Source organism: Podarcis vaucheri (genome assembly GCF_965113315.1).
Source record: "Podarcis vaucheri genome assembly, chromosome: 3".
NCBI lineage: Eukaryota > Metazoa > Chordata > Lepidosauria > Squamata > Lacertidae > Podarcis > Podarcis vaucheri.
In genome coordinates this window covers 62,490,396-62,508,128 of record NC_138761.1, presented here as the reverse complement: position 1 = coordinate 62,508,128, position 17,733 = coordinate 62,490,396, and positions in this window count along the sequence as shown.

The following is a 17,733-nucleotide window of genomic DNA, read 5'->3' as shown; positions in this document are numbered from 1 at the left end:
AGCTACATTAAAATAATTCAAGCTCACTGTGAATAGCAGAAGAGAGGTGCAGCCACCATACTGGAATCAAAATAGGTCATCATTTTATTTAACTCTTCAGTTTATGAACTGCAATGACTGGTAAGGGAAGAAAGACTCTATGTTTCCCATCAGAGGATGGCTTTTTTCACCTACTTTTCCCCAACCTCTATTTCTAGCAGCCTTCACAAGGAAACTGATTTCAGAAGAACTCTGAGGTGACTTTCTAGTATTTGGGGTTGATACATAAATGACTGGGGTGGAGATGATAATCATGTCATCAGCTTTGGGCTGAGTTTTCAATGTGAAGTTATTGACTATTTCTACTTCACGTATGGATGAGCTATTTTGCACACTTAATTTTTTATGTATGATAAATGTGTCATGATTCTGCTCCATACTGATCCAGAGCAGGCCCCAATGTATTGTTAGCAGAGTAAAAACATGATGCAGGGTTCCCAAAAAATAGACCAGAGGCAATCAACTCCCCCCCTTTTTTTTTTACTACTGAAGGTGAATGAGCATAACGGTCACAAATCCAACTCTTCAGGATTGGCACAGTCCATAAGAATCCAGTTGCAGCAGACTTAAACTTACAATAAGACTAAAACCATAGCACTTAATCATACTACGTACAGAACACCACACCAGAAGGAAAGAGTGACAGAAAGTGAAACCCAGGCTCCTTTTGGCCTATTATAGTAAGAATGACCTTGAAAGAAAGAGATCACAGAACCAGTTTGAACCAGCTGTTCAGCTTCTCTGAAAGAATAACCCAAACATCAGGAACCTTCTGCTTGTTTCCAGGCGGAATAGAAGCTTGTTTGTTAGCTAGAAACTTCCAGCTTGCACCATCTTGTATCACACAGAGAAGCTTCTATAATCTTCTTGAATTAATAGAATAGGAAAGATCTCTACACTTTAAGCCAATACTTTCTGTACCCAAAAAATGCAAAACTGACAAAATTAACTACTTTTTTAGATTTATGTTTTAGGGTTATACTGTTTACTATATATTGTTATTGTACTACTACTGTTGCACTACTGATTTCGTGGAGTGATTTCTCCCTGAAAAAGTGCCTTTTCCGGAGCAGCAGTCTTGTGCAGTGCCCCCAAACACATGTTTTTGGGCACCGTGCCTGGAAAAAAAAACACTTTTTAAGGGGAGAATTGTGGCCTGAAATTGTGTGAGATCATGGCAACCAAAATTGCTACTGTGCTTTCATGATGAAAAAATAGGAAGATGGTGTCCAGGAAGATGGTGCCCCAGATTTTTGCTTCCAAGTGTTGGAGTGTATGCAGCAGTACCCAGTGCTCCTCTGTGCCCAGCTGCCTAATGACTGGACCACCTTCACCCCAAGCAGGCCATTCTGGTGATGCTGAAGTTTGCATCGTTGTAAGTCTGTTCAATCACTAAATGATCTCTAGGCCCATCTCAAATTCATGAGGAGCATATTTCCACCCAGGCTATCTTCATCTGTGCAATAAAATGTTTCTCCAATTACTCACCAGCTTGCTGGTAACTTCAGGCCCTGAAATCTTTAGAAGGGCATTCTCTCACCAGTGAATCACCAGAAAGTGTGGGAAGCAGGTAGGGATGGGTGAATCTGTCAGGTTCTGTTTCTTTCAGTTTCTCTTTTTTCCCCAGTCTTAAATTCAGATTGCCACAGTAACTTCATGAAATTTATCAGCATTTTAGTGATTAATTTTTCATAGTAAACACATTTTTGTATGCACTTTGGACAAAAATAGAGGTTTCTGGAAGCAACCTTCTCTCATATACATTTTTCATATGCATTTTTATGTGTACCCCCCATATAGGAATATTTGTACATACTACTTGGTTGGAGCAAAATGTCTGGAAGGTCCATTTCAAAGGCTAGCTGGGCTTCAGTTCACATATTGGTCTGAGAGGTACAAAATAGGTAGCCTCTGATTAAAATGCAAACAGAAAGGAATTTCTTCCCCACCTCTAGAACTGTCTCCTACACCACAACAATTCTTCCCCAACCTCTCCTGCTGTGCAGTGGGTATGAGGAGTGATATTAAATCATTTTTAAAGCCCCTAAACAATATGTCCATCTCTCAAATTCATTATGAAAACAGAATATATGACTTGGAGAAATTTGTATGGATACCTTTATGTTATACAAATAGTAGCAGTTTATTTTGCTAAGCCTAATAACTGGATTAACACAACCTTCCTTCATTCTATTGCATTCTAATTGTTGTTGAACGACAGCTCCCATCATTCCTAGCTTTGGACCCAAAATATCTGGAGAACACCAGCTTGGGGGAGGCTGCAATAACAGATCAGCATTTTAAAAAACTGAAGCATCATCTCCATTTAAGGAGTCATCAGAATTCCTTGTAGTATAATAGTATTAAGCTATTTAGGGTTTGATGGTAGTATCTGATTCCAGTGATGATATTCTCCAGCTTTGAACTTTCATGAAATTCCCTGCATATTTATCCAGCAGATTTCCACTATTTGAAGGATTTTAGCCTCCATTGTCCTGTTTTCTCATGGCACAATTGCACCAATTTTTGTAAACTCTTAATCTAACAATATCATTGTTTTGCATCACCACAACATTTTTCAAACGTCTTATGTTTGTTCACAAATTCCCTTCCATTCCACTTTGAGTCAGAAGAAGAGGTATGACTACAAAATCTATGATGCAATGCAACCCTGAGCAAAACATGTTTGCACAACAACGGTGAACTGAACAAATGTTTGGGTAGGGTGATTTCTGGCAGTTCAAATGAAACTGACTTTGAAATATCCAGTGGATTTCTTTCAAAACTGTCTACAGTTTAGATATAGGAAAATAAAATTGACAGTAGTATTCCTCTTAGAGTCCTGCCACCCTTTTGATGCAGATTATAATAGAAGCAACATCTGGGTGGGGAAAGTTGTGGTGGGTGTTTTTTTTTTAATCTTTGCATCATCCCTACCTGTCTACCGTTACTGAAGCACCTACTGTGATACATGGAAGTATGGAGTGAGATCTACCTGTATGATATTTTTATCACAGCCCTCTAAGTAACCTGTCTTTTTTATGCCTTGGCCTTGGTTCATTAACTTTTCACCTGGGGAATGCAGTAAACAGAGAAAAATCAATTTTGACTCAGTCCAGCTCTCTAAACTTTCTAGAGTTCTTGTTCAACATTGAAACCATGACCCCAGAGACTCCTCTTTCATAGAGAATATATATTAACTTTGTCAGTAAGTCTGATTAAATCTCTCTCTCCTTCTCACATTTCTCCAAGGCTCTTTTTTGCCCCTCTTTATGCTAGCTCTTATTGAAATGAGATATAACAGAACCACACCGGGTTTACCCTAAGGAGGTAACTGCAGACATTACTTGATTGATGGCTGCTCTGTTTTCCCGCTGAAATAATTTTCATTCCCTTTTCCCATCTTTTTCCTCATCTCTGCCTGAGATTTCCAAATAGGCAGGTGGAGAACAGAGTGTGGATGTCTTTCAAGCTTTAATATGGTCTATTCTGCAGTGACAGTAAAACCATGATGTATGCTATTCCAAAAAGGAGAAGTCTCTATCTCTCCAGCTTCCTGGGGCAACCAAGCTTGTGGTTTTATTTGCTATTACATTAAGATATTTGTCAGATCATCAAGGGGAATTCATAAAAAATTGAAATCAAAGGAATTCCCCTCTTCTTCCTTCATACTGTTTAGTTTGTCAAAGTTTTCAATAATTACACATAGGACCAGTTCACCTGGCCAAGGACTATCATTCTGTTGTCTAACAAGTAGACATACATGGTCCTCTAAAGCATAGGTATAATATATCTAGAGACTCCATGCATAGGGTCACAGGCACAGAGACACAGTTTGTGAGCTCATTTTCCTCAACAAAGGATGAATGTTCAAAGTTATATGTGTCCCAAGTCTATGGATGGAATCTCTAACTCACACAATATATTATTTTGCACAGTGGAGAGAACTGAATGTGCTTGATCTACCTAGCACAGAATGATGGTCCTTGACAAGGTGTGTGCCTGAACTCTTAATATTTATATAGCAGACTTTCTAATATATCAAAGAGCTTCACATAATTATCCCATTCATCATTGCAACTCTGTAAAGTTGGCCACTATTATTAAACCTCTAGTAGCTTCTCTCAAGCCACTGACTGCATGACATTTTGAATGGGGGACTTACTGGGTCCCATCTCAATCATTTAACCACTATGGATACACCACTGTTACTGGTGGATGAATCTGTTTCTAGTCCGTGTCACTTCCACTTGTATTCAGTTCACTCATAAATCTGTTTAACCTGCAACTATTTTTTTTTTGGGGGGGGAAGACACCCGAAAATTGCATAGAACAATACAGTTAAATACTTTCAAATGCGGTTTCTCTCCAAATATACATTTTTCCCAGTTGTTGTTTTTTTTAAATTGGGCTTTATAAACAAGAATAATGTTATACAGACAAGTATACCAAATTTTCTCATGTCATTTGTGTAGCACAAAAATCGCATAATAAAAGTGGGAAAGTATCTACAACTTGTTTCATTATTAGGGCTCAATGTATAAGTTATTGGTTTACGAATTGGTTTAATCAATTAGGAAGAAGAAGAAAAGAAAAAAGAGTGAGAGAAAGGGGGAGTGGCAGGTGGGGTGGGGTGGGGTTGGGTGGTTATGCTTCTGTTATTCTACTTAGGGTGTGTGAGGGGTTGTGTCAGTGTTACTTGTATGGGTTCTCTTACTACTAATTTGTTGTATTTCCTTGGTGGTGAGAGAGGTTGGGTGTGGCTTAGGCTGTGGTTGGTTGTCTTTGGTTGGCTGTAGTAAGAACTGTTTTTGTTTGTGAGCGGGGTGTGGGTGTGTATTTTTGAATCAGGTTAGCCAGATTGATTCGTATGCTGTTGGTGGATCCTTGTCGTTGTCTTGTTTGACTGTGCATGTGATAAAAGGGGAACCAAGCTGGGGTGAAGGCATCTTCTTCTATTTGTCCCTGTGTCAGTTTCAGTCTATTGGTTAGTTTTTCTAATAAGGCTGTTTCCCATACTATTTGATACCACTGGTCTCCAAATATACATTTTAAATACATTTTGATACTTTTCTTTCCACCAAGAACTGCTTTGGAACACAAAAGCTGGCTGACAACTAAGCTCTGATTTATGGCTGTAGTCAGCTCACAAATTCACAAAATTCAAATTCTTCAAGCATCCAAAGCTGTGAGATTTTTTAAAAACAACGACAACAACTAACTTATACCCCGCAGGTGCGTTATAAGCTTCCAGTTATGTGGCTGGCTTCATCTCCATAGTTACAAACATTTGTTATTTCCAGGAATTATCTACTCACCAGGTTGATCTGCCTGGGAATGATAGCATAGCCACAGCTCTTCATCATTATCTAACACCCTGCTGCTAATGGGGCTTTTCCTTTTCATTTGCAATTTACAGTGGCTGAGTGCTGAACAAGAATTTATAAAGCTATTCATTTATGTCTGATTAAAACTGTACTGATATTGAACTCGGGGTTAAATCTCTGATAAAATCCTAATGATTTCAGTGGGATGTAAGAGTGCTCTGAGGTTGAATCTTTCAGCTAATATTTCGATGGCAAAAAGCCAAGTGATGCATTCAAACCCTAATCTGTGCTCAGTTTCCAAACGAGCATCTGAACTCGGATCAAAATTTGGGATTAGTATATTCCAGGGATGAGGGACCTTTTAGGAAACAAAGGGTGCATCACCCCACACCTGCCTTGTTTGGGGTGCATTTGAGGGAGCCAGACATGCACATATTGCAGACAGCACACAGATCTACACAGCCTTAAATAAACACTCTTTAGTGTGCACACAGAATCACACAGACACACCTAACATGTGCATAATAGCACAGGCACACTTCATATAGATGCACAACACCAAGATGCACACGCTTAACGTACAGAGGACAGACACACAGATACACACTTGACACAGACAGATTAACACACACACACCATACAGAGAGACACAATTTAACTGAAACACAAAAATGTTGTCCTGCTTCATCAAAAACACAACGAAAGAGGGTTTTATTTGTGAGTAATAAAGAGATCTTTATTCAGGCTAGTAACCATCATCTCAAGTTCATCTGCTAGCAAGATAGTTCCTTCCATGGTCTATGTCAGAGTATACTTGAGAGGATTCTTTATTTAAAAGATTTATAACCCTACTTTCCATCTTTCAGGAGCCTGCAATTAAAAATAGAACAAAACAAAAGCTTCCTAAAAACAGCAGCAGTTCAGGAACACAGATCTAGCCAGACAGGGCATAGAATAACACAGATCTAGCCAGACAGGGCATAGAATAACTATTGTTCAAAATGCCGCTGAAACAGCAAAACCATGAGTCGTGAGGGCTCTGGGTGTTACCACAAATGCTTTCTGCAGAATCCTGGGTCTTAAATTAAAGTGCACTACTAAAAAAATAAATAAAGTGTTCTCTCCGTGGACAGACAAGAGGACCAGGGTGACAATTATATTGGGTTGGATCAAGACTTGGCCTTCAGTGAACACAAGAGATTTTCCTGTTCACAAAAGGAATCGAGATCCAGTGGAAAATGTTAAGTACAATTGTTTAATTGCACACTGAAATGGAGAATGCCTGTATGTATATTATTAAAGGTTTAACTGGAAATTATTTGGATGTATCATTGATTGTTTTTCTACCTGTTTTTTGGAGAAGTTCCGAATAGTAAAGCTTTAAACAATACTTATGGGTCTGGACAATGTTTTATCCCAAGAGAAGTCAGTTTTTATGCATCCAATTGCTTCAAGTTGCACAATATTAATATCTGCAGGAAGATATAAAGCTTCTCATTCCTTTCATCTTTGTGGACAGCAAATGGATTACCCTTAGGACTAAGAGAGTCATGCATGGACCTAGTCCTTCCATCGCAGGGAACTAGATAGCAGAGTTTTGCAAGAGTTTATTGCAGTATATATAGGGCCCTGTATGAAGGTTATTATTTTCTGCTAATTACAGTATTAGCTGGTCTTCACTACTATCAAAACAGATTTTTTTGTGGGATGTTGGGGAGGGTTAAAAATAGGGCAAAGAGACAAACAATAAAAGTAGGCCTTAAAGTATAGTCATTAGGAGGTGAAAATGCAATATCTGTGAAGTGGAATTCCTTCCAGTATCGCTTTCATTTGCTGGCCTGTCATAGGTGTAAACTAATGAGGAGACTGGTTGCCAAGATGTTTGCATGATGAATATCAAGGTCATTTTTCTTACTAAGGTAGATAATGCCTATATGTTCTTACTGTTAAATAATGCAAATCGCCTGTGAAAATGTACTGCTTGCTGAGAAACACTTGCCATTTATTTCTGCTTTTTTATCAATGGTCTTAAATACTTCCTATAATTATTGTCCATTTGAAAAAGATTAAATCTCTGTGACTTAGAGTGCATGCAATAATTTAAGGTTTAGATAGTGCGTGACAGAACAGGAAGTAAACATGCATCTGGTATTGTCTTTAAAAATAATCTCCAGCAGACATGTGGAACCTCTCCAAATTCATGTTGATTTGTTCTTTTTTCTTTTGTATTCTCTGGAGTAAAGTGACATTTACAATATAGTGATTTACTCTGCATATAATGATACACCAAGCCACTATTCCTTGAAGATAATTTGAAGTTTCAAGATGTGAGAGTAAGAAAATAACTACCAGAGCTGGTCAAAATGTTATTTTCATTGAGAACTACATTTCAAGGGGGAAAAGGAGTTGTTTGTTGTTGTTTTCACCCCATCATAAATGTAAGAAATATATGATTAATACATTCTTATCCATGTTCTGGCAGATTTTCTTGAAATGCTGTTATTTTTCAAGGGATCAAAAATACCAAGTAATAATGACAATTACGGTAAATGCATCCACGTCCTATCCCTAGATAGCTACTTCTCCCACTAGTGAACTTATTAATCAAATGCTTTGAAGTTGCTATGCCAGTTTCAGCCAAAATAGGGAAAACAGCAAATTAGGGGATTTGCCTGTGAAACCAAATAGGATGAGCTAAGGAGCATTTTGCATCCCCAACCATTTTGCATACTAAAGCTTATATGGAAACAAAGAGTATGTATTTACCAGGTGTATTTACCATTTGCACTGCAAGTTCTTTACACATTGTGGAGTTTGTTTTTTAATGCAGCCACCAGAACAGATGACAATGGCATACTTCCAAAAGACATCATTTCTCATCAGAATGAGACTTCTGAATAAATATGTTTAGTTCATTCATGCCCATTTAATAGCCACAATATTTCGTTGGAATTCAGATTTGGCACTTTGGAACAGAGCAAGATTTGGTCCAATGCGTTTTAGAAGCTTACTCAACTCAGGATCTGAATCCAAATCTGTTTTGGATTAAATTAAACTTCACTCCTTGCTTCACTCACTATTATGGTGAAAATCAAATAGCTGAAAATTTTCTTCTTCTTTTGACAGAATTAAGCCATATTACAGGCAAATAGATCGTGGGTGTTTTTTTTTTATTTACAGGATATGATTCAAGGTTTTTTTAAAAAGACATTATTATAATTTTTTAAATTTCTGTAGAATTGTGGTTGCAGTTTGGTGGGGGGGAGGGAATAAAAGGAATTTACATTTCTCCCTACTAAGGTAAGTTTACATTTTAGATTCCAAACTAAGGAATTATTAACATTACCAACATCATTACTTGGCATTATTGATTTGAGTTTGGTTTATAAAACACATAACTCTTTGTGATAGATATGCCCAATTTATGTGACACACCTCTTTTTTCATGGTACCAAAGATCTGACAACTTTTTCAACATATTGCTAAGACTGTAAAATTCTTCTCTCTTTTTCATGGAGGGTATCATCAGACATATCTTGTTGACATTTAATAGGGCACTCAAGTGTATCTTTATTATTATTATTATTATTATTATTATTATTATTATTATTATTATTATTTATACCCCGCCCATCTGGCTGGGCCTCCCCAGCCACTCTGGGCGGCTTCCATAAAAACCAAAAATACAATAAAATATCACACGTTAAAAACTTCCCTGAAGCTTCCTTCTATTGTATGGTACGTCCAACATTAAATCCCTCATGGATTTTCAGACTTGCAAGAAGTCACTTTAGTCTGGCTGCTGTTGAAGAAGCAGTGGCCAGGTGGTGCCCCCATGTGATCCACACTGAGATTTTTGATAGTGTTGTTGTTTCACCTGAGACACTAAAAAAAATAAAAATCATTTCACTGCTTGAGTCTATAGCTCAGTCTGTTCAGAAATGAGAAAGAATGAGTTATTGAACATTAAGAGATACATTTTCAAGAACATCAAACAAAGACCACTTATAAAACCTGGAGGAGGAGAAGAAGAAACAGTCAAAATAATGTCATGGGAAAGTCAAGTATACACTCTTCCATGTAATGCTGCTGTTGAGCATCTTGGCATGAACTTTCTGAGAAGCAATTTGGTTCAGCTTATAGCTTGGTCATGAATGTTCTGAAGCTTAAATTATTCCAAGCAATATAGTCATTGATGCTGAGTGGGTAGTGAGATGATGGTAGAGGCAGAGAAAAGTCATGTCAGTGCTGTGAATTCACAGAGATGCGAACTGTCAGAAGCACTACAGTGCAGGCTGTGCCTACCATCATACTTGCCTATAGAAGATGCTGCTGCTCTGTCACGTCTACAGTGCTGAGTCAGGTCTCCAACATCTGATGCTGTGTCATGACACCCATTGATGAGTGGGTAGAGCAGGGTGGGGTGCCTCCAGCTCATGGGCTCACCTTGGCCAACAAGACCACTTTCTCCAAACCATGCTACTTGCCCATGATGGGCAGGAGGACAGTGTTTAATCCTGCATTGGCTCTACCAGTCTATTCCCACCAGGGGACAGGACTGCACAAAAAGGGAGCAGGATTTAATCCCTGCTCATCAGCTGTCAAAATTGGCCCATGAAACCGATCCCAATAAGGATAAGGATAAGGATAAGGATAAGCCATAAAGGTTCCTCTCCCCTGGTGTAGGGTCTCCCATCCTGTCAATTAAGCGAAAATTAAATGAAAAACCAAAATCACTACTCAGCAGCCAAAGCCTCAAGGAGAAGCCTTGTGAACCACTACTGAAGGTTGAAAAAATCATCAGGGTCATTTCCCCTTTTGCCACATGATCTGATTGGGTTACTGTACTTAGCTTCCCTTTGATAAGATGTAGTGTATATGTACCTTTTTCGCCTCGCGCTTAAACCCATACAGTACACATTCATTTCAAATAGCCCTCTGCTTTAGAGTCCTCTGCACTAGAGCTTAGAGTATGATATTTGGGGATATGGCAGTCATTGGTTTCTTAATCCCATGATGGCATTAGTTTCTGGTCAGCTTTCTTCTTCACCTGTCCCTTTCCTGCCTTAAAGGGAATTTCTGACAGGCAGCTGTCCTTTAGGAGCTGCTGGGTACAGTGATGGGTGTTTAAGTTTAGAAAAGTGATGCAGCTTTGAGGAAGGGATTGGGCCATCCTTCTCCTTGATATGCCACCCAACGTACAGCCCAGGTTCCATCCCAGTTGAACAACTATGTTTGATCTGGAAGAAGTTTAAATGAAATAAACAACTTATAAAGCTGATATGAGCCAGATGAACTCAAAAGCATTCACCTTGCATCAACCCATACCATTTCAATTTTTTAGTGCATTTTGGATGAACATTGGTTGATTTCACAACTGTAAAATATGCACAGATGTAAGTGCTCCCAGACAACTTTCATTCTGAAATTTTACATTATTTATTTCATACCACATACTCCAAATGGGGACTGACAGCACTGTTGAAAACACATAATAACTATTTGCAATATGAACCAATCTTGCCATCTATTTATACTTCTATAGTCTGATTCAGACTCGCCACAAGTTATTGGTGTGCTGCTCTCTGTTTTGTATTGAACTTGATTCTAATTTTATTTATATCATAGAATCATAGAATTGTAGAGTTGGAAAGGGCCAGAAGAGTCATTTAGTCCAACCTCCTGCAATGCAGGAATCTTTTGTCCAAAGTGGGGTTTGAACCAAAGATCCTGAGATTAAGAGTCATGTGCTCTACTGATTGAGCTATCTCTTCCTAGTGTGTGTAAAAAATCATACTTGTGTCACAGGAACAAATGACTGCTTTATTAATGCAGCTTTATCCATGGATAACAAATAATTGCATTTGAGACATTAAGCTGTAATATGCAAGTAGTTATGTGTGCATGAAGTGATTGACTTTAATGGGATCAAGCATCTTTAATTGGGGCTTGACTGTGACCTTCATTGCTTTCCATGGCAGTTATGCAAGAATATCTGCATTGGATCCATTGACTTTGGTGGGATTAAGAAGATGCAGTTTCTAGCAACAACAGAGGCATGGGGGCAAACATGTAGTGCATTTGCAGTGCTCCATCTGCTGAAGCCAGCAATGGAAAGCCATGCCCAGAGCTCTCCCTATGTAGCAGCAACATACAATAATACGGAAGACTGATTCGTATGCTGCAAATAGAGAAGTGATCTGCAAAGCACCTCAGTCCCCTGTCCCAACAAATAGGAAGGGCTTTAAAGAGCAGCTTTGAAAATGAAATCCAATTAGACTTTCGTGAATGGAAATACGGCACTTGAAGTTATTGATGGCTCACGTTGAATATATGCCCCTGTCATTGGCAGGCTGCCAGTTCTTCCAACAAAGTTGATTGCTCGTCCTAAGTCTAAATGTGTGCCTGAGGCTAAATAAACCCTTGATAAACCCTGTCAAATTTCAAGTTCAGATCAGCTTGGAATACAGATTTTCTCTTGCCCTATCTGTACTCATCAGCTAATTAATTAACCTCCCAGGTAAACTTTGTATTTCTTTAACACTTTGATGGATCTCATAAGCGCAACAGAATTTCAATTCCTAATTATGGCAAGATCAATCAGTTCTGGTGTTTTTAAGTTTTGAAAGTTTTCTTCCTTACATTATGTAAGGGTTTAGGCCTATAAGAAGAAGCCCACCTGCCGGCACCAAAAGACATAAGTTCTAGCAAGTTCAACAGCCATCCCCATTGTTACTGCTTCAGTTTGCCCCATATAAAAATTATGAGTGAAAGAGCTTATGGGTGAGAGACAGAGGGCCTAAACCTCACCTTCCAGGTTGAAAGGCTGGAGGTCTTGAAGGGTAATGGAGTGTTGAGCAATTTAGTAGCATATTATATCATGCATTTGTCTTGGATCATAGATAATCTGCCATCCAGCAAGATCCAAGTTGTCCAATGGACTCTGTCCAGCCTGGTGCTACTGCTGTTGAACATCAGGTCTCTCCATAGTAAAACAGCAACCAAGTATGTTTTAACTGTGGATGAGTGGGCCAAGTTGATGTTCATTACTGAGGGCTGGATGGATAAACTGGGAGGAACTGATCTGACCAAATGTTTCCACTTGGGTTTTCTGTGCAGCAGCACCAACATAGAGTTGGATGTTGAAACTAATCAAATAGTATTCATAAATGACCTGACTTAAAGAAGCTGACAGTACCGGATGGAGGAAGGTGTCACACCTTTATGATGTAGTACAGAGCTTTCTGTCAAATATATTGCTGTTTACCAATTTAATGGCACCTCATAGTTTTCAGGAATTATATAGGATTACAATGTCTTTATTGGAAGCACCATTTTAAATTTGTCTTGTGCTTGGGGATGGGGTAGGAAGGAGGGCTTCATTTGCTGTTCCCTCTAACATTGTATCTGTTGCTTGAAAGTGGTAGGCACAGCAAAACCATTAATAACATTTATGATATCCTCTCCGTGGAATGAATATTATTGATAGAGACAGCCTGACAGTTGACTGAATCTGTGAACCTGTGAGTTGTTCCTTGAGATCACATACAAATCTTCACTCAGGCATGAAGTATTTCAAACAGCTTGCAAGAAATTCAAAGGAAATTGTTTTATGAATTTCGCTTCTCATTAATATTTTATTCAGGCACATTTGAAGCGTGGGATGAGGAATCTTTGAAAATATTATATGTATACGAGGAGCAATTGCAGGGTAGTTTGAAGATGCAAAACTGTGAAGAAATGAATTTGTTTTAAAAAAAACCCCACAAAACCCCCAACCCTTTTCCCTTGGTTCAGCTGGTTCGATACCTCACCCTCTCCTAATTACAGTGGTGGTTTCTTGGCCACCTAATAATCTGAAAAGGAGACATGGGCAGGGCAAGTAGCTGAGGGCTATACAAGAAACCAATGAGATTTTTAGAATACTATTAGCAAACATCACAACACAGTCATTCCGTACTTGTTGTTGAGATATTTTGTGTACATGAGGAGAGAGATTAATCTTGAGCAGTACGAAGGGATCGTGATGATGATGTTTAAGCAAACATTGATAATATATAAAATAAGGTAACACAGAAAGGTGCTTTTAAACAATGTCAGAAAGGCAATCAACAGATATAGTTTTGTTGATCTGGAGTTCCCCTTACTTTTCTTCATTACAGTGCGCAAGAGCATTGGAAATGCTATTGTGCAACTTCCAGTCATTTCATTGGGGCTTGCAGTTGAGAACTTCCCAGCAATCTGAGTCCATATGGTTTGGTGGACCAAATTCCACCTTATCCAGGGCCTTCCCTCCAATCCAGAGTCATGCATCACCCATATGTCTACCAGATTAGCTTGTGCCATTCCATTCAGGCAGCGCGTCAGAAACAGAGGACTGAGTTTTTGGGGAATGCTTACAGAGAAATCTTGTAAATACTGAGAAGATTCCAAATTAAGTCAAGGCTTACTGTCTCATCATTAGCCCCAATCAGAGAACCAGTGCACCTGAGAAAGGTACTGTCATGACAAAAAGGAAGGAAGGAAGGGAAAGGGAAAGGGAAAGGGAAAGGGAAAGAAACTGGGAAATACAAGCAAGTGAGATGTCATACACTCCTGGAGAAAAGTAATTACTGTTAATCTTTGACGCATCTTCATTTTCCTGCTTGTCGCTACAGTTTCTGTGAATCATTTAGTATTTCTCTCAATAGCTTTTGTTATGTACACACATATGCAATCTAAAATTAAGTAGTTATTTGTATGTATTTATAGGAAGATAATGTATGTTGTTTATATGAGAATGATGTTCACCTGCTTGAATGTTGGAGGTGTAAGCAGCACTTTGGGGGCATCTGAAATGTTCTCTCTCTCGGCATTCCAAGTCCCTAATTTGAATATGTTTTCATGGTTGTTTGATATCACTATCAGCGAATGAAACTAAAAACTCAAGGCAATCCTTCCTGGATTCGTTCAATAGGCAACCCAGCCAATCAGCTCCCCACTTTCTCACACTTTAACTTAGTTCCATGGCTGAACACTTAGCGTCCTTTTGATGTGATCCCAGAATAATTTTCAAAAAGGGAGTGCTTTTCACCACCGCTGAAAACATTCACCCCTAAACCCCATGCCCCCAACAACAACACCTCCATCTCAACTCGATGCTAAATGTTACGATTTGTGCTGCTGAGAAGAAAAGAACTGTACGTTGCTGTGTGGACTGCTGACAAGTCAAGAACCCCTTGCCATTGCACTTCCAGTTACACCCTGTCGAAAGTTGTTGGCACTTCGCAAGCTTCCATTTTGGCTCCGATGACAGGCAGAACTCATTTGAGTCACAACAAAACATTTCCCCGACTGGCGGGCTTCACTGGGGCAGGTGACAGGAAATAATTAACACTCTCTCATTCTCTAACTCTCTCTCTCTCTCTCTCTCTCTCTCTCTCTCCCCCCCCTCTTCCCCTTTCCCAGCCCCACGCCTCATGCTTTAATTAATTAATATTGCTTCTTAAAATAAGAAGTTGTTTACTTCAGCAAGCTGATTGCTGCTCACAAAAAACATCTGAGACACGGCTGTGCCCAAGGGATTGCATTAACTTCATTGTTTATTATAACGACAAACAAAGAGCTGCAAAAGCTCATCTTGCCATCAGGCATCCTGACAATCTGCCAGTTTAGTCACCAATAATAATGAGACTGGCACAAGCAATAAGCTCAGCACTAATCTAATGAGGGCCTGTTTCAATTGCCCATTGATATTACTGCAGCTGCTAAGCACCCGATGCTTAGGACATGCAAACAAGAGGTATGTCTCCAATCAGCCGGGAGATAATTATCTTCCCAATATGTCCTTCCTCATGCACCGAAGCGGGGCTGCCTTTATTCCCTCATCCTCAGAGAGTTCATGCCGGCAGAGCCCCTCTAGTCAACCATGTACAACTGATGGGATCATCTCCTCCATGATGAGCCTGAGAAGTTTCAATTAGGGTCTTCAAGCAAGCACCCATGCAGATGGGCACATACGTGTGATTTACAGACCCACGCTTACCGAGATCACGTGATATTACTTCCTTCACTTTGTTCCCGCAGTGAATACAATTAGGAACTGATGGGCAAATGACATGATTCCACTGCTAATGAACTTCCCTACTGAGAACAAGTACAGTGCATTACCCTTTAGTACTTCAGATTCTTAGTTGTCACTTTTTTACCCTCAGCATGATTATTATACATGCAAACTTTTTTTGGAACTAAGCTATCATGTGTAGAATTAACTGTTTCTGCTCAGAACAATAAGTTATTGAGAAGGCAATGCAAGTGCAATCTGATTTCCAAGAAAAAGGCAAAAGCATGTTTGCAATTACATTTCTCAAAGTGTCTGCTTCTGTTATCCTCTTTTTGCGACCATACCTGTAGATGCACAGAAGCAACTTATATGAAAGCTTGTGTGTGTGTGCGCACGCGCACGCTGTAGTTATGCACAAGTATGAGAAAATGCACATGAGATGAATTAAGTAAGCTTCCTGAGAAGCTCAGTTCCCCCCTAAAAAAGAAAAAGAAACCACCCAAGAGCATCACTGAGATTAAGTATGTAGGCAGTATCTGTCGGTATCTCAGAAGCTTGAGGAGACTGCTGAATCAATTTCTAGCTTTCAGAAGGTAGGACACCAATACCATTGACCTTTATGGTAGCGAACAGCGTATCCTCCAAATGTTGTTGGAAGACATCATCTATCATTTCCTTGTCATTGGTCATTCCCCACGGGGCTAATGAGAATTGGAGTCCAACAGGCCTTGGAGGGCACCATGTTAGCTACTCCTGCATTATGGTATCAATTAGCAAATGATGGCCACTTGGGCAACTATGATAATCTGTGAGGTGCCATCTTTCCCCTTCAATTGCCAACCTCATTATAATTTGTTGTTTATATAGTGCCAACAATGTACAGAGCACTTTACACAGAAAAGGCTTCACAGGTCCCTACTTCAAGGATCTCAGAATCTAAAATAGACATGCAAAAAGAAGAAAGGAGAAAATGGAAGCAGGGATAAACAGAGGAAAAATTTTAATCACACATACTTGGCTTAGTTCCAGTGTGGTATTGGGAGAAACTGGAGAGATTTTCACTGCATTCCCAAGAATGGCTGGAATAAAGTAAGATCTACCATGCTGCCCTCAAACATTTTAGCACCTCAACCCAAAGTGAAAATGTCTCAGTTAAATACATTGATGGGTGTATCCTTAAAGACTTGCTGTTAGTAGCCGAAGTTGTTCTGGTAAAGTAAATCCTTCCAACCTCCAGAATATAGACTGGCTAAGAAAATCCTGTCTACTTTAATTCATACGAGTGTAGGAAGCTGTAGAGCTAATGCCTTTATAGAAAATCAGTGTCTTGTGCATTGATTTGCAAAACCTGTGGTGTAAAAAGATGGCAATAAATTACCATTCATGAGTTTTATCTTCTGTGCATAAAACCTAAAACAGCATTTCCTTTAAAATGATTGGGAAACACCTTAAATGCTTAGAATCAAGGGCAATTCACAAGACAGAACAAGTGGGATCTGCAACAACATAATGCAGTATGGAATGCAGTATAAAATTCCAACTAGCTCTGTGTACTCTTCCAGGAAAGTATACAGAAAGTCTGTTTCATTCCCCTGCTACCCAGTTTTCCTCCCTTCCCCCCACAACAGCCATGCCCATTGAGCATGCTAAGTCCTTATTGAGATTTTCGTATTTCCCCTCTTAGTAGTATTTTAGTTTTTCTCTCCCCCCCACCCCCACCCTCTGCTAAACATCTGGAAGAACTTTCTGGCAGTAAAAGCTGTTCAACAGTGGAATGGACTCTATAGCGAGGTGGTAGATTCTCCTTCATTGAAGTTTTTATAAAACGGAGGTTGGATGGCCATCATTCATCAGTCATCCAGCTGAGATTCCTGCAGGAGTAGATGACTCCTGAGGTCCCTTCCAACTCTACAATTCTATGATTCTATGAAGGCACTTGCAAATCAGCTATACCGGCTCTCATTTGATGAAGAACTTGAACTCAGGTTGGGGTTTCTACCAAAAATTTAAATGCTCAGATCAGTTTGACACATAGGCAAAATGCAGTTCAAAAGCACAACTACAGTTCTTCTCAAGGTTCAGGCGCTTAACTCCCTTTGGCTTTAATCTAAGGATCTAAGCCACCAAACTGTGTGCAAGTTGGTGGCATATTGAGCTATCTTGACTGTGCCCCCTAACCGATGTTCTGGTTGCTAATTGCTACCGAAATAGTGGGATAAAGGAATACACTTTCAACAGGTTCAAAATGCTGCTGATGTTTTATGAAGCCAAAAATAAAAGTCTTTTATAGGCAATCAAGAAAGGTCTATTTTTTCTCGACACGAG